Here is a 22,425-nt window from a genome sequence, read left to right as displayed (position 1 = left end):
GGAGTTCCCCTTTAAGAGTCAGGTCGGTGTCGTCTGTCATGTATTCCTGCCCTCACATCTGCAGTGATAAAAGTGCACGCCTGTATATTGTCATGGCTACAGCGGAGATGCCGTATGCAGCAGTGACGCCCGTATACAGGTGACACCCGGGTCACCGCCCGCACCTCCTCACCCTCCAGCGGGGAAACACAGCGGACACGTCACACTCCCTCCTGGCCCCGCCCCCAACAGACGGCTTCCCCAGACTCCCGGCAGTGTGAGGTGAGTGGGCGGGTCCCTGGTGACCATGTGACCCAGCAGAAGGGCAGGGTGGGCTGGGCGTGTCGCTGAAGCTTTGACAGAGAGGGAGGAGAAACAACAAAGCGGAGGAGCCGGCAGAGGCAGCAGCGGCAGCTGTCACTGAGTTGGAGACCGGGTGAGGGCGCGACGGCGGCAGCAGCAGCAGCAGCAGGTGAGTCAGGTGCATGCGCGGCTGTAGTGCTGCTGTGTACAGCTGTGTGTGCTGCACTCATGTGCCGGTGCACTCGTGTCTGCCAGCCGTGCATTGTACACATGTGTGCCCGGACTGTAATATTACACACCAGTGCGTCACACCACACCCACACAGTGAGGAGGCTCCTCACCCATAGCCGCATTGTGTACAGATGGCTGGGACACCTCCTGGACTCTCTCAGTCAGAGTGTAAGAAGTGACTGCTGGCCTCTGTACACATGGGGGCACAATCAGCGCTGCGTTTCCTTCCTGACATGGGACCAGGAAGTGTCAGTAAGTGCAGACCTGCTGTCAGCTCCCTATGAAGTGCCAACCCTGCTGCTGGATAGGAAGCAACTAGTAAGAGAGTGTGCCAACCCTACTGCTGGATAGGAAGCAACTAGTAAGAGAGTGTGCCCACACCTGTAATGCTCCCTCTGTATAGAACTTATTGGTGTCATCCGGACTGGAGTTAGTAAAGTGCAGCAATTCCCAGTTTTCCTCCAGATGGGATTTGGTTTAGGACTCCCCTTGGTGCAGTACAGCAGCAGTGACCACCTCAGTCCCCATTGTAGGATGGATGGCAGCTGGTTAACCTCCTCGCTTTCTCTGGTCGGCCCTATTCTCCCTTAAAGCCCCCGTCCTCTTTTGTGTATTAATAATTGGAGTTATTGTAACGCTTCGCAGAGCCTCCTCTCCCCGTGGCCCCCAGAGATCCATCCCCCAGCTGCCTGCTCTCCTGATGCGCTAATGTATGCACGGAATCAATGATCAGCCACATTTAGGGATTGATTGACGGTGGGGGGAGGCCTCGTCTGGAGGGGGTGGGCTACACTTCTGTGACATTACAGTGAGAGGCAGAAAAACTGTCCACACTTAAAGGTATACACACAGTGTATCAGGATAGCTTTTAGCTGAAGTTCCTCTCTAGGGAATGACTTGCACAAAAGAGAAATTGGTAGAGTAGTTACATAAATGATGATGGAGGAAGAAGACGGTTATTACATAACATTGCTTCTAGGTATAGGGGGTTGTTTAGCTGAATCATTACAGTAGATAGGATGCGGGGTCTTACCAGTATTCCTCAACCTGCCGCTCTCTGGCTGTTGCAAAACTACAATTCCCTTTGGCTGTCCGGGCATGATGTGAGTTGTAGTTTGGCAACAGCAATAGAGCCGCAGGTTGGGGAACACTTGTCTGAACTATGAGGCTAAGGACCCTATTCCATGGGACGATTATCGTTCGAATTATCGTTACATCGTTCGGATCTAAACGATAATCGTTCGGTTGAATAGCAGCTAACGATTAAACGACAAACGAGAAATCTTTGATCGTTCGCAAATCGTTCGCATTGACGTTTGGTCGTTCACAGTGGCAACGAACGCAATAGCGACGACAAGACGATCGCAAGAACGATCATAAGTAACGATTATTGTTCCCTGTAAATAGTTGAACAATTTCAGGCCCTTCGCAATAGCGGTCGTTTGAAATCGTTTATCGCTAACTATTATGCAAACGATAATTGTCCCGTGGAATAGGGCCCTAAGGCTAGATGGCGACAAATGTTTGACAGCAAACCACATTTAAAGGGTACTGGTCACCATGATTTTTTGTGCAGATCAATGGGCAGACGCTGTACGTTCACATTGCTTTGGATCCCTCTTTGTCGACCAAGTTCCGTGCACAGGCCCTATTTATTATCGATTTTTAAATTGCCCTATGAAGAAGGGTTCACATACAGATCGTCAAATAAAAAAAAAGTACAGGCAACAAGAATAAAGTGACAGACTGGTACATAGCGAGAGAGGATCCTGCTGGCGAGGGTGTACAGCCTACGTGGTGAGTGGAGGGTATAAGAGCCTGGATGTGCGGTTAGGATGACAGAGCAGAATCAAAGGTGACCTCAAGGCAGGGACTTGTTGGACAAGGGAGAGAATGCAGCCATTGACTGTGATGGGTAGATCAGGGTGGGGGTCTGGAAAGAGATGGAGAAAGATGATGAATTCTGTTTTGTCCATGTTGAGTTTTAGAAAGCAGGAGTTAAAAGAGGATATAGCTGGTAGACACTCTGGGCTCATGAACAGAACTCCGCTGGTGTGGGATGTATCCAGGGCAGCAAGATCTTCTGGCGTAGGCCTAACTGCAAGACGATCTGCACAGAATCATCAGGACAGGTACCTTTTAGGTCATGCAACCAATATATTTTTGTGATTTGCTGTTGTGACTTTTTTATAGTTGCGATGTGGCTGTAAAAATATAGCCGTATCACAGAAATTAAAGGGAAAGTCCATGTCAAAGTGCCAGGGAGGTGAAAGATGGAAAAAAAATAACATGCACTTACCTCCCTGGCTCCAGTGCTGGTGCCCACATACTGCCCTGGCTGCTCCCTCATTTGAGAGGGGACCTGGGACGTAACATTCTAGGCCCGTTTAGCCAGTCAACACCTTTATCAGGGTCTCACCTCTGTTTCTGACTGGCTGAGAAGGCCTGTCACATCACATCACATCCCAGGTCCCCTCTCAAACCAGGAAGCGGCCGGGGACCAGAGCAGCGGTATGCGGGCACCAGCACTGGAGTCGGGGAGGTAAGTACATGTTGTTGTTTTTTTCATCCCTCCCAGCACTTTTGAAAAAAAATCCCCCTTTCTAGACTTCTCCTTTAATCACAGTCGGATTTTGTGTGACCGTGCTGTTATGGTCTTATTACAGTTGCATTGTAATCACATTGACAATCATTAGATACAATGTCACAGTACAACATTGCCATCTTCACGTAGTTTGACCAAAGCTGCCATGATGCCCTAGTCTTACTTTGGGGCTTTTGTAACCTAAAGGGTTAATAATAATAATAATATATAATAATAATTTTTATTTATATAGTGCCAACAGATTCCGCAGGACTTTACAATTAAGCTTTAACATTAGCAAACTAACTTTTTACACTTTGTTAAAGCAAATATAGCTAGCAAGCAGGACAAGTATACCCTCAGACGTGTTTCCTGCCCACGTCCCTGTAACGAGAGTGTACAGGGATCTCTAGGATCTCATCTGCAAAAACTGCAATAGCGGTGAAATCTGCTGTCAGATGTTTCATCATACAGTCTCGGGTTTTCTATGGACATTCACTTCACTGTGTTATCTAAGAAAATCTGAAAATGAAATGAGGTTTTCCCGCTGTAGACTTTATTTACAGGTCAGTTAGACATGTCATTAGTTTCACATCAATGGGGCTGTGACAGCCAGAATACTCGCTGTTGTATGCTGTTTATGTCAGGTCCATCATTTTAATAGAGAGAAAGCTATCTGTGCATGTTCATCCAGTAAAACCAGGAGCATACAGTAAGTGGACATGTTTGCATGGGCAGCTCCCCATTAGACGGACCAGATCCCCGGGCCACATCGCTCTCGACATAATGGTGCCGAGGAGTCCCACATATGTACAGGGATCCAGTTCTTCCTTAAAGGGGTTATCCAGTGCTACAAAAACATGGCCACTTTCTTCCAGAGACAGTCCCTCTCTTGTCTCCAGCTTGGGCAGAGTTTTGCTGCTCAGTTCCATTGAAGTGAATGGAGCTTAATTGCAAACCGCACCTGAACTGGAGACAAGAGTCGTGTTGTCTCTGAAAGAAATGGAAACTGGATAACCCATTTAATGGAAATGCCAGGTGCAACAAGCTGGATCTAACTGACATCTTTTCCACTGGCCCATATGCAGAGATGGGGGATCTTCCTAAACCTGCCAGGATTGGCCCTTTAAGCCATGTCCTCACTTGATATGCGCAGTTTTTCTGCAGTGACTGTTATGTTGTAGGGAGTGCTGTCCATTATTGTTTACTTTGTCAAACAGATAAGTAAAAAACCTTTCATAGGGTTTAGCTTCCTGTAGAAGGGAAAATTCCTAATGACTTTCCTGTATGCTTCTGTCATTCTAATACTTCACTTTTCTCTCTCCAACTACGTAAGCTGCTGTTCCTTTTTACAAACCGTATGCTGCTATGTTAAAAAGTGGTGAATGTCTTGTCGTGTTTTCCATGCTGAAGAACATACAATGGGTATAGGTGATGGGGCTTTATAAAAAAAAAAAAGTCAGTCCCCCACAGGTCTTGCAGCAGTTCCCGTCTTGTCTGGTCCTCCGCTGCTCCTGTCTTCAGCTTGTTTCTGGGACAAGAGCTCAGACCAAAACCTGCCTTCGTTTGAAATCCATAGGCATGTGGGGCTGTGTCATAGTTTAGAAGAGAAGCCGGGAAGTGATTAGATCCATGGGGAGGACAGTAAAGCAATATAAGGTTCTTTACTAAAGGCAGCTCATATATGTATGTGGTACACCTCTGATTTTACCACTTTGCTTCAGGGCAAACCCAATTATATATGCAGGTACAACATCTATATTACAGGTATAATAGCTCCCTCACTTCTAGGAATCCTTTCTACAAGATCTTAGAGTGTCTGTGGGAATTTTTGCAACCAAAAGAGCAATTGTGAGATCAGACATTAAAGTGGAACTATCAGCAGGTTAGATTAGTCTCACCTGCTGATAACTCGCTATTGCGCACAGGACGCTGGAGATGAAGATATGCCTCTTATTTTCTTCCTTGGTGGCATTCCCTTGCAGTTGTCAATGTAATCATGCCTCAGGTTAGGCCATTAGGAGCACTGCCCCACCCCAAGATCCGTCCTTGGCCGACTCGCCCCTTCTAATGATTATCAATGTAGTGAGCTGGCCGGGGGTGGGCCGCATCAGTTCTCTGGGGGCAATAGCACCTCCAGTGCTCCTATCGGCCTTACCAGAGACACAATTACCTGACCTACAATCTCCATTTTTTCCCATTAAATAACACTATATATTAGTATATATATATAAGTAAAAGACCAAAACCTATACTCACCTTCCCTGCTCCCCACCACCTCACTTATCACAGGAACTACAGTCCTGTTGTGCAGCACTTCTTGGTCTCTGTGTCAACACAAGCAGTTACCCACTTAGCCAATCATTGGCCACAACAGTCAATTGGCGGAGTTGGCAATTCCTAGTGCTGGCATAAATACCAGGAAGTACTGTGCAGAGCTAGGTGGTGGGGGAGCAGGAATGGCGAGTATAGTTTTTTTTTCTTTTACATCCTCTTGGGCATACTTTTTTTTTTAATAAAGAAATGCTCCTTAGAATAACCCTTCAACAACTTAAGAATTATATTTATAATCTAAATCAACTTCCTACTTATAATTAATTTTTTAGATGTGTGGCAGATTAAGTTCTTGAGGTCTTGTCAGTACCATGGACAGTGGAGTGAACTTTAAAGATCCTTGTATCATAGCAACTCATCAAATGGTTAAGCTTAGAAATGAAAAGCAGTTTAAAGTGATGGGATTTTATGTTTCTTATCATGTTTTTCCCAAAGAGAAATGGCTTTGAATCTGACACATAGAGAAATGTTCATCTTCAAGATAAATTACTTAATCTGGAATCTAAGAAATCTTTCTGTGGTATACATGCCTTCTTAAAGGGGAATTAAACCATGAGTCATCGGGGTGGTCCTTGGCGCAACAGCCTTGATGAATATCTCCCAGTTTGAGTATAAAAGTAGATTTATCAATCAAGGCAGGGTAGGGAGAAGCCACCAGGGACCAGCCTGATAACTAGTACTTCAGGCAGTATAAAATATCTCTACTCCTAGGCTATGTTCATACACAGTATAAGACCGGACGTTCTGTGACCCGGGCGGCTTACAAAATGGCCGGTCTCAGAATAGATTATTCCAGCCGGTACTGCAGTACCAGCCGGATGATCTTTGATGCCGCAGAGTTCTGTTGTGGACGCATCCGTGCGCGCCCATTTCAGAACTCCCCACTGCACACAATTCACTGAATAGCAGACGCAGAAAACTGACATTTCAGTTTTCTACGCTGCCGCTATGGATCCCGGCTGGAATGTATATCATGTGTATACATTCCTCCCGGGATCCCTTCAGCCTGCAGTACTACCTAAGTTACATGGAAATCACGGCTGTTAAAACAACGGCCGTGATTTCCATGGAACTTACGTAGTGTGAACATAGGCCGTCATTTATTGCTAAATCATAAATCAACGCAATAGCCCAAGATTAGTCATTCTTTCTCATTTTCTTGGACATATTGGGATTTTCCCATTTATTTTGATGGCTAATTTTGAAAAAGTGACAGCTGTCAGTTTTGGATTTTCTTCTCAGCAAGTAGAATTTTTATTGATTAAAACGCACTGACATTATGGCAATTGATTACCAGTGAAGCTGATTCAATTGACCAATTATGGCTGGACTTTCTGTAGTCGTGGTAACACAAAATAGTTTCCTCAACAAAAGAGCAAAATTGCACATCCGTGTATGTGTGCACCAGAAAATACCTAGTGTCCTTTATGTACTTTCCTGTAACTACAAGGTATGGTTTGCTGATTGAGCCGCTGAATTTGCTGACATGTAATTTGCTTGCATTGATTTTTCCACTGTATGCACTGTCTCTCTGGTTCACTGCAATAGTTGTGAATGTGTATCAAACCAGAAAAGACTGGTTCTCAAGCTGTCTCGAATATATAGATCATGGTTAATATAAGGGAAGACTACATGGACCAACATGTCAACAATCATCTATAGTTCTTTTAATAGAAAAAACAGTTTATCATATACAAATGAGAAATTGACTGTTTTTGGGATATAGCCAATATGTTTTAATGAACTTAATAAATTAATTGCACTTACTGATCTTTATGATTCCCTTGTTGTATGGGATATAACTAGATGTGGTTGTAATCTAACCATACATCCTATGGCTATGTTTCGTAAAAGTACGGTCGTTGTTGCCGATTGCAACAACGGCCGTTGTTAATATGAAAATATACGTTGCCGTCTATGGAATCCCGGCTGGAGCATATACACATAGTATACGCTCTGGCCGGGATCTCTAGCGGCACTACAAAAATTGACATGTCAGTTTTCTGCGGGTGCTATTCACCTGTCAGTGCACACAATGAAGCGAGCGGCTCCAGCTGCACGCTCCATTGTGTGCAGTGGAGAGTTCTGCTGCGGGCGCATCAGAACTCAGTGGCTCTAAAGATCATCCGGCCGGTACTGCAGTACATGGAACGCCGAACAGCCGGTGTCATACAATGTCATAAAAGAGCTTCATCCAATTTCTTCAGCCACTGGTATTCAAATGATGAATGATCGGACTCGAGCATACTCAAGTTGCACTCATCTCTATTAAAGAAAAGACAAGAGTCCTAGTTCAACCCTATGGTGTTGATCCAGAAGAAGGCAAAAAGCCTTATCAGGCAGATGCCAATTACCTCTTACTAGGGGAACAATTCCTTCCAGACTCCAAATATGACAATTAGAATTAATCCCTAAATCAACTCCCAGATATATAGGGGGAGATTTATCAAAGGGTGTAAAATTAAGACTGGTGAAAACTGCCCACAGCAACCAATCACAGTTCCTCTTTCCTTTCAGCACTGCCTAAAGCTGAGCTGTGATTGGTTGCTGTGAGCAGTTTGCACCAGTCTAAATTTTACACCCTTTGATAAATCTCCCCCATAGTGTCCTTGACTTATATTGTTTTTCAAAAAAAGGCATACCATGGTCTCATTGCTCTTAGAGTAAAGCATACCTATCTGTAATCATGGTAAAACCTTCTTTCCTTTAGATGTAGAGCAGGGTTGGAAAACCTTAGGCTTGTATGATAAACTTTCTATTACAAGGACCATATTCTGTATATATTTGAAATTAGGGCTAAGCGATTAATCTAATTAATTCGATTAATTCGCCTAGAATTCTAGAATGGATTTGAATTTCTTTGAAAATCGTACATTTGCGCTCTGACCTGCAGGGTGTAAGGGCTTGCAGAGCCTGGGCATGAGGTTACTGGGGCCCTCTAGCTTGAACGGGGCTTGGAGCGGCAAGCTGCTCCTCCTGCAGGTCAGAGCGCTTCCTGCTCTGGGAACCAGGAGGAGGAGGAGGCACCGTGTCCGGACCCTGAACCACGACAGGCCGGAGAGGCGGTCCACAGAGCCGGAAGCAAGATGGTGAAAGTTAGGGGAAGGGATCGGGCGGGAGCAGTGCTGCTGTGGTGTGGTATGTGTGAGGAGAGCATGACAGGTGTCAGGGGCAGAGCTGAGGTTGCAGCACCATGTGTCAAGGTCCTGTGGGGGACACAGCATAGACCAATCCACTATAGTACCCCCCATACCGAAAAGAGACACCATAACATAGAGAGGAGCCCCATACTGAAAAGTTCCTCTATACTATAGTTGCCTTCATACTGAAGAGTGTCCCCATAACATAAAGAGCAGTGCCTCTATACTGAAGAGTGCCCCTATAACACAGAGAGGAGCTCTTCTGCTGAAGAGACTCCATAACATTAAGAAGAGTGCCCCCATAATGCTACTACTCCTCCCACTCCTGATACTAGTACTCCCACTACTATGGCTAATACTACTCCCACTACTGCTACACCCTTCATCTTCTATGCTTCTACTAATACTACACCCCCTCATCCACCAAGCCTCTTCTACTACATCATAATTATAAAAAAAAAAGAGATAGAAATTGAGAATCAAGAAAAAGAATTTAAAAATTTAAATTTTATTTTTTGCCCATATCCCCCAGCCCTATTTGAAGAGCACTATTTGAGAGACGGCCTTTTCTGCTTCTATATACATTCATTGATGTGATTTGGTGGATCTCCACACCCCACCAGGGGCTTGGAGATATGCCTATGCATTTATTTTTAAAAACAATATCTCGCCATGAGAGGTACCATACCATAGAGAACCTACTGTATAAAAGGGCCCTGCGGGGTTCTTTAGAAATATGAAATATCTCTCCACTGTGACGATCATTGGAATTTATAGGTTATAGGTCTAAAGCCTGAGGCTGAACTACTGAGATTTACAGGACATATCTAGGTCTGATTTTCGTCAAGTGTCGGCTTGTCACAGAAACTGTGTTGATATTTATGTCCCCACTTATACATATGGCTGCTCATTTATGCCATGCAAATAATAGATATTGTTTGTTCGGTGAGTTTGCATTTTTTTAATAGACAATAAATATCTTTTCTCTCTATCTTCTCACAGTAAATAGGACCCCTCAGCTCCCCTGACACTTGTTTTAGTAATTTATTCTGCAAGAAGTTGAAGTTCTGGAGTATGTTGTGTCAGTACATTATTCGTAATAGAAATGTATAAGTAAATTAACAACTAGGTGTTACCAATTGGGAGGGATTGTCTCTGCATACACTCACACTGTCCAATCAGTGCTAATAGTAGTAGACTGCAAGGACACGCCCTTTTGACAAGGGGAATGGCAACATCCATTAGTCAACTTAGGCCAATGTTTAGGGGGAATAACAGAGAAATGACCCAATACAGCATTGTAAGAAAAGAGGCCCCAGTATTGTTGTTCAATGTGGAACGCAAGATTTGACTACACAGATATGTCCAGAGAGCTGACAGGTCTTTTAAAATGCCATCCTTGCAGTTTAGTTTACTATTTAATTAGCAATGTTCAAACTCTTTCTTGGGCCTTACTAAGGCGGTGACCGAAGTCTATGTTTTGGCTGCATTATCTTTAATTATTAACAATCTTATAAATTTTGGTGTAAATAATTCAGAGCATACAGTGACTGGCAGGAAATTGGAATGTCGCAGGTGACAAGTTCACTGCTCCCTTCATGGACAACATATTTTCTAGGTGTATAATGTTATAAAAAGTATATTCACACATGGCTGATATGTTAGTGCATGGATTTCTACAAACCACTTTCAGATGAATAAAGCAGAGAAATTTCTGGAATAAATCTGCAGGGTTTTAATTTAAATTTATTTTTTTTTTAATGTAAGGACCTGGCTTACGCAGTGAACAAGCTCATTTCAAGCTGACAGTGGAAGTCCATATTTTGCATGTAATCTAATAGGCAGGTCTAACACTGCACACTATTGATGTACATGCTAAATATCATGTTGTCAGACTGTCTCTAGTAACAGGGAGATCAATAAAACAAAAAAAAGTCAGTGGAGTCAGTGGCTTTTGCTATGTACTGGAGAGAATGGGAGAGAGCCTTATAAAACCTGGGCTGTGTACAGTACCTGCACACTGAGCTTGTGTACTTCCTCGAGAGGAACCACACTGTTCCTGCAAGGTAAATCAAGGGTTCCCTCTTACCTCTCACTGCCTGTAAAGCTTATAAAGGATTGCAGTTTAGTGCTTGCTGTGCTGCCGAAGCCTTCTGCCCCCATCACTTAGGGTAGGTTCACACTACGGAATCCGCGCTGAGAAGTTTTGGCGGATTCCGTGGCTCGTACCCGTTCACGGCTGTGCGCTTTTCTGCCGTTTCCATAGACGCCATTCTATGGCTGGGCCGATTCCGCGTTCCGCCGAAAGAAGAGACATGTCTCTTCTTTTGGCGAAACGCGGAATCTGCCCGGTCATAGAATGGTGCCTATGGAAACGGCAGCTATGCACTTGGCCGTGAATGGGTACGAGCCACGGAATCCGCCGGAAACTTCTCTGCGCAGATTCCGTAGTGTGAACCCACCCTTGCAAGGAAAGCCTTCTGAGATGTGGAGGGGATAGATGCGGGTGCATATCCAGATCACCTTGTGCTGACAAAAACACAGCCCCCACATGATATTCAATAGCTGCCTCTTGTGTACGTTGGGGAGCAGTTAGCTTCAGCCATCTTCCATCGGTTTACCTGAGGGATGTTTTTTTTTTTTTTTTTTTTGGGGGGGGGGGGTGTTACGTTAAAGGTCATAAAGTCTGGAGTAGTTACTGCACTACTGGATGGTGTCCTGTTGCAACAGCATATACAGAAGTCCTAACTATTTTAAGTATATGTGGTCAGTATGTGTAACCGCTATACAGGCTTACAAACCTCAGTTTGGTCAGGCTGGATAGTGTTTACTGAGCACACACTCCCTTTAACCTTTTGGTTACTGCTGTAGTCCTTCACATATTAAAGGTATATCTGATTGTATCCTTATTAAATAAATGTATTGTCAATGCAATCCTGCCCACTGTGTGTACACATCGTTATTTGTAAAAATTTTTGTGTTCCTGCAGCCGATAGAGAGGTATCAGCTGCAGGAACGTCCTGAATGCAGCCCGGCGGCCCGCAGTTTAACAGCGTCTGTTGCTATGCAAACCATGCTATGTTAAACCAGGGGTGAACATAGCCTATCCCATACTTTGGTGTTAAGACATCGGTCACTCCAGCACCTTTAGCTCCATGGTAGTCCTCCACTTGCCTCTGTTTACTTGCAGCAACAATGGCTGGTCTGCACATGCCAGCTGCAGATGATGACTGGCCACATGACATACATACTGATACCACTAGTGCTTCCTTATCGCACCTTATTCTCCTGCACAAGCTATTTAAAAATTCTGTGTAATCAAATATTCATCCATGATGACTGATGCTTCTAGCCCTACAGTATATACTGTCCGGTAGGAGACTTTGTAGGATATTTGCCAGGTTGAAATTCTGTACTCAGCCAGCAAATAATTGTAACTACACCGTGACTGTAATCCCTTGTTTAATACCACACCAGTGTAGCATCCTCTGGGGCAAAAGTTCAAGATTAACAGCAAAGACCACCACCATATATAAGGTGACATTGAAAGAAGTAGGGCAGTGAATGTGCTGGAGGCGACGAGCTTGTCAGTGGGGAGTAAATTATCTGTCATTGCCGGGTCAATAGTGCAGCCCTGTAATGCGGCATAGGGGGATCAGGGGCTCTCGTTCTGTTCTCTCCCTCGTATATACTAGTTTTTTTTATTTCTGAAGATCAGTGGTCTAGTGATTGGGAAGATTACCATGCGGCTTCCTCATTGTGTGCCTAGCCTGCCTCGTAACACGGACAGAATTCCCAGCTCGCTCCTCTCTGGTGTTTGTCTACGACAGGGCTGTCTCTGCTTGGCACTCGGGGACTGTCATACACAGAAGGTGGGTGCGGGGAATTGCATGAGATGTCTATTTAAAGTATCAGTCCTTGAGTATATATAAAGCATTGTATACTGTTTACATGTTTCATTTGTTAGTGGTCTGTACTTTATTTTTTTTTAGTAGTTTTTACTTCTGATTGCACAGAATACATAGAGGGATATTATTACTGTCTTAAATTTGGACTGCATAAAACTAGACTGGACAGGCAGAAGTATCTTCTCCCTGTGTCTGTGTGGGTTTAAACCCATACTCCCTAATGTAATAGGTGAATTTAGATTGTGAGCCCCAATGGGGACAGAGACCGACTTGAGTGATGACAAGCACTGTACAGTGATGCGGAATATGTTGGTGCTTTATGGATACAGGAATTATCAGCTGTATTTGTTGCATTTTGCTAGATTTGTTAGACTCTTTCCTTGGCTGGCTTGCTGCACACAGGTATTTTGCACACCATTGATAAATCAGGGACATTTTATGATATTGCTTGACAATGCTCTCCCTTCCTGGACACTTTTCAAATTGCCCATTGAGGCTCAAAAAGCGTCTAAAACATAATAAATCAGACGTACGTATGCAAAACAATGTTTTGTAGATTTAGAGACTGAAATTTGGCTGATTTTGCTTAGTAAATCTCCCTCTGTAACTACATTCTCTAAAGTTCTCCCATTCACTTGGATGCTGTCAAATGCGATACCTTCCAAATCCACAATGAAGAGTATGGCATTAACCAGGCTCACACTAATGCAAACAGTGAAGATGCAGCAATGCTTGCACAAGTGTCACTGCACCTTCAAACGGCTGATTGGACCCCTCTACCAATCTAACTAAACTGATGGCCTATTCTGAGGATATCTGTGCCCATGGGGCAGGATACAGGGCCTTCCCCTTACCACAGACATCCTAGTCTCAGCAACCAACGCATAAGAAAGCCTTAGTGGATGGGAAAGGGTCAAACAAATGCCAGGCCCTTCTGTCCCCGTGGAGAATGCAGGTCACATTGCTGTTTTTCAACAAAGGCCTCTATAGAACAGCTTGCAGTGGTCTAAAACCACAAGTAATGGCACTGTCAGAAACCTAACAGTAGTGTCATTGTGTCTGGATAGATACCATGCCCTGATAGATTGTTAGCCCTGTGTACCAGCTAATTTAAGGTTTGTTTCTATTGCAGGGTAACACTCTTGTTGGAGACATTTGCTTTGCCAAGTGGTGAATAAGCTGAATGCACAAGGTAAGGGACTCAGATTTTCTAATAATGTTATCCATCGAATTTAGTGTGCAATGGACAGGTTACACTGCGTGTGTAATAGATAGTGTGTTCAAATACTCCAGTATTTTTCATCTTTCTCTTTTCTTGGAAAAATGTATGTATGTAGGGGAATATGTAACAGAGCCAAGTTTGCGTTTGTCCCAAGATATCTCAATGTATATGTGGTTTTACACAGAAATTTAGTTGAAAAAAACCCATCTTTATTTAGCTCATCTGCTGCTTAGTATAGGAAATGTTCAGATGTTTTATGGAATGTAATTGAATTAAATATACAGTAATATATAGTATAAGTGAGGCACCAGGACTTTTCTTACCTCTGTATCCTGATACGTAAGTACAGAAATAGAATTTGTACACATTAACCAAATTATTTCCCAACAGAAAAGAGTGCATGGCTCTTAAATAATCCTGCAAAAGTATTTTAGTTGTTCATTTTAAACATATGCAATTATAGTCAAGTTTGTGTTACTTTGAAATCAAACCTTTTGGGCATGTGATGGTATATCCCACTTTGCACAAGCGCTGAATGAATGCTCCATAAAGGAACATTCAAATTTGGGATTTGGTATGTGTGAATAATGAAAACTGTGATGCCATGCCTGACCCATGGTAGCAATTTACCATGCGTGTCCAACAGACTCCATTGATTTGTGATGGGGTCACTGGGTTTTAGTGAAGTCCATCAAAGACGAGCCTAGCCTAATTTTATTATAATTGATCGTTTATCCACATTTGAATAGACATTGTCATTTCAAACAATTTCCCTCCTATTTGATGAGGGTCCATTTACACAGAAAGATTATGTGATAGATTATCTGCCAAAGATTTAAAGCCAAAACCAGTAACCGACTATAAACAGATCAGGTCATAAAGGAAAGTCTGAGATTTCTCCTCTTTTCAAATCCATTCCTGGCTTTGGCTTCAAATCTTTAGCAGATAATCTGTCAGATAATCTTTCTGTGTAAATAGACCCCATTCACTTAATCACTTACTAATTATTTCATTTACCAAAAATCTTGAAAGTCTTGGTCAGTAGGTGTCTCCCTTCTTTGCAGCCTGCTGTTAGCTTCTTGTTGTTAGGTTCAGCCAGTCTCTAGCATTAGAGATACCAAGACAGAACACAGAAAGAAAGGGTGGGACTTCTCCCCCCCCCCCCTTTTTTCTTTTTTCTTTTCTTCTTCTTCGATTGCTGTTTGAGCGTTAGCTCACTCCCTAGTTGGTTTACGTTATGCCTACCCACCCACCGGGAGCTGCGGATCGCCTTGGTATTTGCTTACTTTGAGTTTTATTTCTGACTTCTGCTGTACTCATGGCTATATCCTGTTGATATGATTATGTGTCAGTGCACCTGTGAGTGCAACATGTTGCTGTATATTTTTGTTATGTAAATTGGAAAAAGAATAAAATTGAGAATTTAAAAAAAAAAAAAAAGAAAGGGTGGGACTTAACTACTGCTATTCACAGGAGAATGTCTATACAATGTACCTGCAATCTGTGAGTCTGTCTGCCTTCTCTAAAGGATACAATTGGTGGATGAAAGGTAAATTAAGGCTTCTGTCTCCTCTCTGACTACATATAACAGTCTGAGCAGCTTTCCCTTATGTTCTTAATACTGCATGTACACAGTGATGCCTCCTTAATGCAATCTACCCCCGTCCCTTTAACTTGTAGTCATCAGCAGTTCAGTGCTTCCAAGTAACCCCTTTCTTTCTGTTTCTTTAATTTTTGCTTAGATAGCACCTTGTAATGTCATTGCATCAGTATTCACCTCTCTCCTCATGTGCCAATTATAGTATTGTACTTTAAATCACTCCCAAGCACAGTTCCAGCCTGGTCAGGTTGGTGCAATTTCATCAGCTCTAAGTAATGGCATAGCAGTGAGGAAAAGATTATGTTCTGTGATTGCCAGTAATACACGCTCACACGTATCCCGTCCCCCGTACCCTTTCTGGCCACACAGCTCAGCTTTGGGCCTGCCCCCTTAAATCGAGGGGAAGAAAAACAGCTGTTTGCTGTATAGGGCATTCTCACAGACTTGGTAACAGCATTATACCCTAACAATTCATTTTTTAAATTTTGAAATAACAAAATGTGTCCCAAGCACTAAGTTTTATTCCCTATGGCACAGCCAGTCCTATATGACAGTGTCTCAAGACCTCATACAAATATATATATATATATATATATATATATATATATATATATATATATATATATATGCAGAATCTATAAAGCAGAGATCCACATAGATCAAGTACGCCTGACAGCAAAACTACTACATTGAAACAGTAATTGGACAGCAGCCAATCTCCAAAGCGGCAAATGACATAACCCTTTTATTCCACAGACTATAAGCTGTGTGTGCTGCAGGCTGATTATATGATACAATCTTATAACTATGGAGACATTTACATAGAACAGCTCAGTGTGCAAGATACATTTTCAGGGTTTTTTTTACATGCTGGTTACAATGTAAATGCTTTTACTGTACCTCAACAGTTTGTACTAGAATTTTAATGTCTAAATTACGACAATATACAGGTTTATGTGCTAATGTAAAAAAGTTATTTTATATAAGGTACCCAGGGATGTGCAAAATAAAGAAACCAACACACAGCCTTAAAGCGTAACTGTCATTTCAGGGTCATTTTTCTGAAAACATTAAATATCAACAGTACAAGCGATTTTAAGAAACTCTGTAATAGGTTTTATGTACTAAAAAAGTTTCCTTCTGTACTGAAAAAGCAATCTCCCAGCCTCCCCCCTCACATCAGATGAAGCAGGATTTCTGTCTCCATTATGTGGCTATGGAGAGGGGAGGGGCTGTTAGGAGTGACTGAGCACGGAGGATTTCTGCAAAGCACAACACCCTGCAATCTTCTCTCAGTTCATAGATAAGCACTGACCTTTCTGACAACTGAATTTAGCGTTTTAGCTGCTCAGAGAGTCTGCAAACAGCTGACCTTCATGTCACCTCTTCCTGCTCCCTCATCTCCCTCAGCCCCTCCCCCCTTCATAGGCTTACAATGGAGAGAGCAGAACCCGTCTTCACTGGCTTCTCTGTAATGAAGACGTGTTTGCCTGATAATGCACAGATAAGAAGTCGGGGGGGGGGGGGGGAGGCTGGGAGATTGCTTCTTGAGTACAGAAGGAGGCTTTTTTGGCTGATGAAACCTATTACAGAGTTTCTTAAAATCGCTTATACTACTGATTTCTGCAATAAAAAAAAAAAAACATGACAGTTACGCTTTAACTTCCCTCGCTCCCCTAATCTCGCTGGGTTTATGCAGCCTCAGTCTCTGTTGCAGCCAGGAGACTATACACCACTGAAAGTATAAGTCTGTTCGGGTAGCTATGGGTCCCCCAATAGGTCGGGGCCCCAGGCTACCGCCCAAAACTGACCTATTATAATCCGCTACTGGGGACCAGTACTGCTGTCTTTCTGCTCAGTGACACATTCTTCATAAATGTGCTGCTTTTTGAGGCAGTTGGCCTGTTATATGTCCTTCAGCTAGTAGATTTAATATAACCTTCTCCAATGCATAGTCAATACATGGAGTAATGAATTCCACACTCTGTCATTGGATGCATTTCACTTTTTTGGTTCTTTATGGTTTAAATCATTGATTAATGTAGAATAATTCTTGCCTGCTGTTGCCTACACATATTGCACAATTTAATATCCAGTGTAGTCTTCAGTTCCCATATGCAGATGATTTACAGCTCCATTTGCCAGTTGTGCATGGTTTCTTTGTACTTACTTATGTAGGATTTCAGAAACTCTTTTTAAAGGGGTCCTATGAGATCAGAAAAAGGGTCTTCTTTTCCCAGTGTTTTAGAAATGGGCACAAGAAAAGTAACATCAGTGCTATAGGGACAAATGTCAGCTTAAGGGGTAGAAAGTTTTACAGTGCTCATGTTTTGAACCAGACCATAACAGGGTGAGGATTTCATTCATAAGGCAAACTTTATATAGCCTCACCCTTCCATCTATAACTTAATTGTTGACCACCTGCTCAAAGTACAACCACAGAGTGTGCCAGTCTTTTGCCTGACCCCAAAAAACCTGACATGGTAAAATTCTGGGTTTGACAAAAGATGGGGTTTTTATTTAAATATACTCTTGGGTGTTTTAAAACACATGTGTATGTGCAGAGTATTCTTCAAGGAAACTGGCTTAAGTTAGGATCCTGGTCGACGTCTTTATGTTAAGGTCGAAACCACAAATTCAGATATAACTTTATTAAAGCAGCACTTATCTGGTGCCTAACATATGGTGTGAATAGGGCCTTCCAGAGAAAAGACTAGTCTGCTGTTATAGATCAGTGAACGTGAAGGAGGGCTGGACCCCCTTTGATCCTTTTCTGCTCCACTGTGTATTTATAAGGTAGTGGGTACATAGCAGGATAGTTTTTGCATACTGTGATTCGCAAGCCATACATATACAGCCTCATCCCCTTTGTAACCAGAGCAGTATTTCCTAACCTGTGGCTCTCCAGCTGTTAGTTCTCATCATCCTCTGACAGACTGTGGCACAGGACATGATAGGAGTTGTAGTTTAGTAACAGCTGGAGAGCCAGAGGTTGGGAAACCGTGGACTTCTGCTTTAGTCTTGTTATATTAGGTTTATCCAGCAGGTGGCGATATTTGTACTTTATAGACTACAGTCTGAGGATCTGGCTGCACTAGCACAATATATTTTCCAGAACACATCTCTTGCATCTCTGCATTATATCTAGATGCTGTTTTTGTGCCCCTTGTTTATAAGTCACAGTAGCATGGCATCTGGGAGAACGAGAATACACAAAGCCCATGAAATACTTTTATAACAGGGTCATGTGGTTATTGATGTTTTCACGCTGTAAAGCTGAGTTATATGCTTGAATTTACTGGATTAAAGGGATTCCTGTAAAGAGTCAGATTATATTTTACACAGATGTGACATGCGAGGCTTAACTTGCTGCAATCTAATCTTTGATTTGTGTCTTTCTGAACAATGGAGATGCCCAGCAGTATTTCTCCAGGGCAGTGCATGGAAATTGTACAGCTCAGGGACGTTCATATTCTAAAAAGAATGTACATATTAACACACATTGGTAACATGGGATAAAATGGCAACACCACATATTGTCTGGGTGCCCTGTGGGAAGTCTCACTACTAGGAAGAAGCACATATTAACCATTAGAGCTGTTTGTAATATACATGGTGTATAACTTTGTTTTGTGGTTATAAATATCTCAATGAAGTATATGCATAGTGTTAAAAATGCAGATGCATCTGTATTGTATAAATCTGTTGTCAGTATATGTTTCTATTTAGGCCACGTTCACACTACGTATTTTATCCTTAAAAACGGCTGTTGTTGCAATAACAGACGTTGTTTAATGACAGCGGGCAATTTTATTGCAGACTATGGAAAGATGGCCGTAGTGTGTACCGTGTACACACTGTATACACTATGGTTGGGGTTCTCTGCAGCTGCGCAAAATAATTGACAGGTCTGTTTTGTGCGGATGCTATTCATTGATCAGTGGCCGTACAACAAAGCCTGTGCACACAATTTAAAGTACGGCTCCTGGCCCTACTTTACATTGTGCTCTGTAGCTAATAGGAGTGCGGTCACACCCAAATGTTCCTGCATTCCAATTAAAATGAAGTGATTTTCACCCGATACTGCAGGATGTATGCCAACACAGCTTGACAGTTTTATGACATTATGGATAGTGTTAGAGTATATTAGCTTATTGACAGAGAATGGAATTTATTCATACATTTCCATGAGGAATAGCACTATAAATGCATTTTTAAATCTTATTTTAAGGACATTGTACTGACATGTCAGGAGAGCTGGTAGGGCCTTTTGTTAGTTTTTTACCAACACAATGCATTCTAAACCAAGCCGTCACTTCGTGAATATAGTATAGGCATTCAGGGGTTTAATGAAAATGCACAGCCTTAAAACTGTCTATGTGTGTAAAGAAAGCATGGAGCGGCCATGACAGACTCTGCGGGAGGAGATCACATACTTCTCAACATCAGTGTCTGTCAGCCTGTGTGATCTCTCTGGGCTGTAGAAGGGAACATAGTACAGGATTGAAGCTCTGCTGATACATGCCACATACATACATGCCAGCTACAGCCACATCATGGATTCTCAGAACTGGTCAGATTTATAGGGAAAACTACCTGATTGACAAGGGACAGAGGACAACTGTCACCTGAATGAATAGTGCTGCAGCGCGATTCCATTTACTCTCTATGGGACTTCAAAACATTACCAAAATCTGAATTCTATATTTGGAAGCCCCATAGGTAGTGAATGGGAGAGGTGGATGAGCTTGCGTCTTGATATTCTGCCCAATTGGAGACCTAAAGACCTCCATTCTAATGATTGGTGGGGTCATACTTCAACTGATATACTAGTTATTCTCTCTCCTATGGATAGGTGGTAACTTGAAATAACCCCTTTAAAGCTTACATACACTTTAGCAAAAGTTGGCACTTTCAGTAGGGCCAGCTGACTGTCTAGTGTGTATGGGGCTTTCCCGACTCTTCCCCCAACAGATGATGTCTGGAGGGGGAGGGGAGTAGGATCAGGTATGTTGGATGTCAAGTGCCCGATCCTTTTGTTCTCTGAAAGAAAAAACACTTGCATGTATGGAGAGATCAATTATTGTATGTGTATGGACACTACCGACATATGTAAAAATCCTGTTGTTCCTGTTTACGGTGTCCATAGTCTCTATACATGATGCTGGATAGAACATTGTACATTTTTATTTTTACATTTTTCAGGTTTTATTTTTATGGAATTAAATCATTCTATCATGCTATGCATCATCTGCTATTTTTATCATACAGTTACCACTTTTCCTCCCCCATTCACCTCCAGTCTGATATTTCACAGTTTCCGTGTCTAGACCCTGCTGTATAACATTGCCTGGTTTCTCTGGGAGCATACAGGCACCAGATTAGACTGACAATGCTAAGCTCTCATCGTCGCACCATGGAGGTCAGGTGTTATCACTGCTGCTTTGTTACAGTGGTTGCTATGAGTTATGTAGTTGTGATAAGAGATTGTGCTTTTTAAGTGAATGTCAATTTGTGTTTGTTTCTTTCAGTAATTTTACTGTTAACATCTAAAATCTAAATAGTGTGACAGTGTATTACTGTGGGCAAAATGCTCCCCTTTCAGGAGGCTTCAGGAAATCAGAAGTGTGTCTTGGCCGTGAAAACGTAGAAGTAAAAAAAAAAAATTCTCACATGCTGCAGCAGTGCTCACAGGTGGCTTCTCCTTCGCTCTGCATGTGCATGAGTGAAATCACTCATGTGCCGCAATGCTGGTGGAGGTAGCAGCCTCTTATGGCTGAAGGTATAATGCTGTCTCCGGCCACAAGAGTGATTGACAGGGTGGGGAGCCAATGGCTCCTGGCCCGGTCAGTCACAGCGCCACTTTTAACTATATGCGCTCCTGATTAGCACCACATACTGTTTAAGGCAGGGCTGTGGAGTCTGAGTCGTGGAGTCAGAGTCTGAGTCTAAGCTGGTTTTGACTGGAGTCGGAAAAAATGTACTCCAGCCTTAAAAAAATCTTTAATACATTTAGAATGGAGTTTTGATGTGAATTTTATAAGTTTTGCTCATAAATATATATTATGAGCAACATTCTAATAGGACACTGGCCCTATTAGATAAGGGTGGTCGGGGAATATATCAGTAATAGAACACTGGCCCTATTACATAAGGGTGGTACAGGAAAAGTTGTTAGCCACTATTTGGCAGTTTGTTTCTGAGCTGGAAGAGTTCGTTGTGTGGGGGGAGATCTGTGCTGTTCTCTTCCTGGATGCTGGATGACTGTATATGAGTAGCAGTGTAATATGAAGATATCCTGTGTAATATAGAGGAGGAGGAGAAGAAGTAGTGAAGTAACCTTTGTCCTCAATGTGGTGTTTTCTCTCTGGGAGAAGAGTGTGTGTTTTTCTTCAGTGTTCTATGGCTGCAGCTGTGTGTGTGTTATGGCTGCAGAGTGTTGTGTGTGCTATGGCTGCAGCAGGTTGTGTATGTGTGTGTGTGCTATGGCTGCAGCAGGCTGTGTGTGTGTGTGTGTGTGTGTGTGTGTGTGTGTGTGCGCGCGCGTGCGCTATGTCTGCAGCAGGCTGTGTGTATGTGTGCCATGGCTGCAGCAGGCTGTATGTATGTGTGCTATGGCTGCAGCAGGCTGTGTGCATGTGTGCTATGGCTGCAGCAGGCTGTGTGCATGTGTGCTCTGGCTGCAGCAGGCTGTGTGTATGTGTGCTCTGGCTGCAGCAGGCTGTGTGTGCTTTGGTGTGCCCCCACAGTGACCCCTCTATATAAATGTGTGACCCCCTGTATATCACTATGGCTGACCTCTATATTACAGGCATCTGGCATTGTTAGCAGTGTTTCTTATTGTATGGTGAATATTAGTTAGAAACATAGAAGATTATCAGCAGGAAAAGACCACCTGCTCCTTCTAGTCTACTTCTGAGTTGTTCAGGACATAGAGGCTGGAGACTGGCTGCATCCTTCACACACAGGAGAAGCTGCTTTGTATCTTTCCTTGTTCCCTCAGAAGTTGCCCCAGGATCATGTAGGACATTAGGGAGAAGCTGCTGAGCCAGTGTGATAAATAACTTCCCTGGTATATGACTGGCCATTTATGAAGAAGCAGGAGCAGGAGTCGGAGCTGCGGC

General features: G+C 42.9%; 1 protein-coding gene across 2 annotated transcripts in view; it reads left to right on the top strand.

Moving 5' to 3' along the window:
• Positions 1–335: 335 nt before the first annotated feature.
• MAPRE2 (microtubule associated protein RP/EB family member 2) overlaps positions 336–22,425 on the top strand; it is a 123,450-nt gene continuing 101,360 nt past the window's right edge. The window contains exons 1-2 of one of the 2 annotated variants that reach the window (XM_069957643.1): positions 336–448; positions 13,612–13,671. The gene's annotated coding sequence lies outside the window, so the exon portion shown is untranslated. Of the gene's footprint in view, positions 452–13,611; positions 13,672–22,425 lie in introns of both variants that reach the window. The other variant, XM_069957642.1, reaches the window with a different exon arrangement.

The sequence above is a fragment of the Dendropsophus ebraccatus genome, chromosome 2 (genome assembly GCF_027789765.1).
Source record: "Dendropsophus ebraccatus isolate aDenEbr1 chromosome 2, aDenEbr1.pat, whole genome shotgun sequence".
In the NCBI taxonomy this organism is placed as follows: Eukaryota; Metazoa; Chordata; class Amphibia; order Anura; family Hylidae; genus Dendropsophus; species Dendropsophus ebraccatus.
Note: the sequence above shows the minus strand (reverse complement) of the source record. Positions and strands in the feature narration are given on the sequence as shown.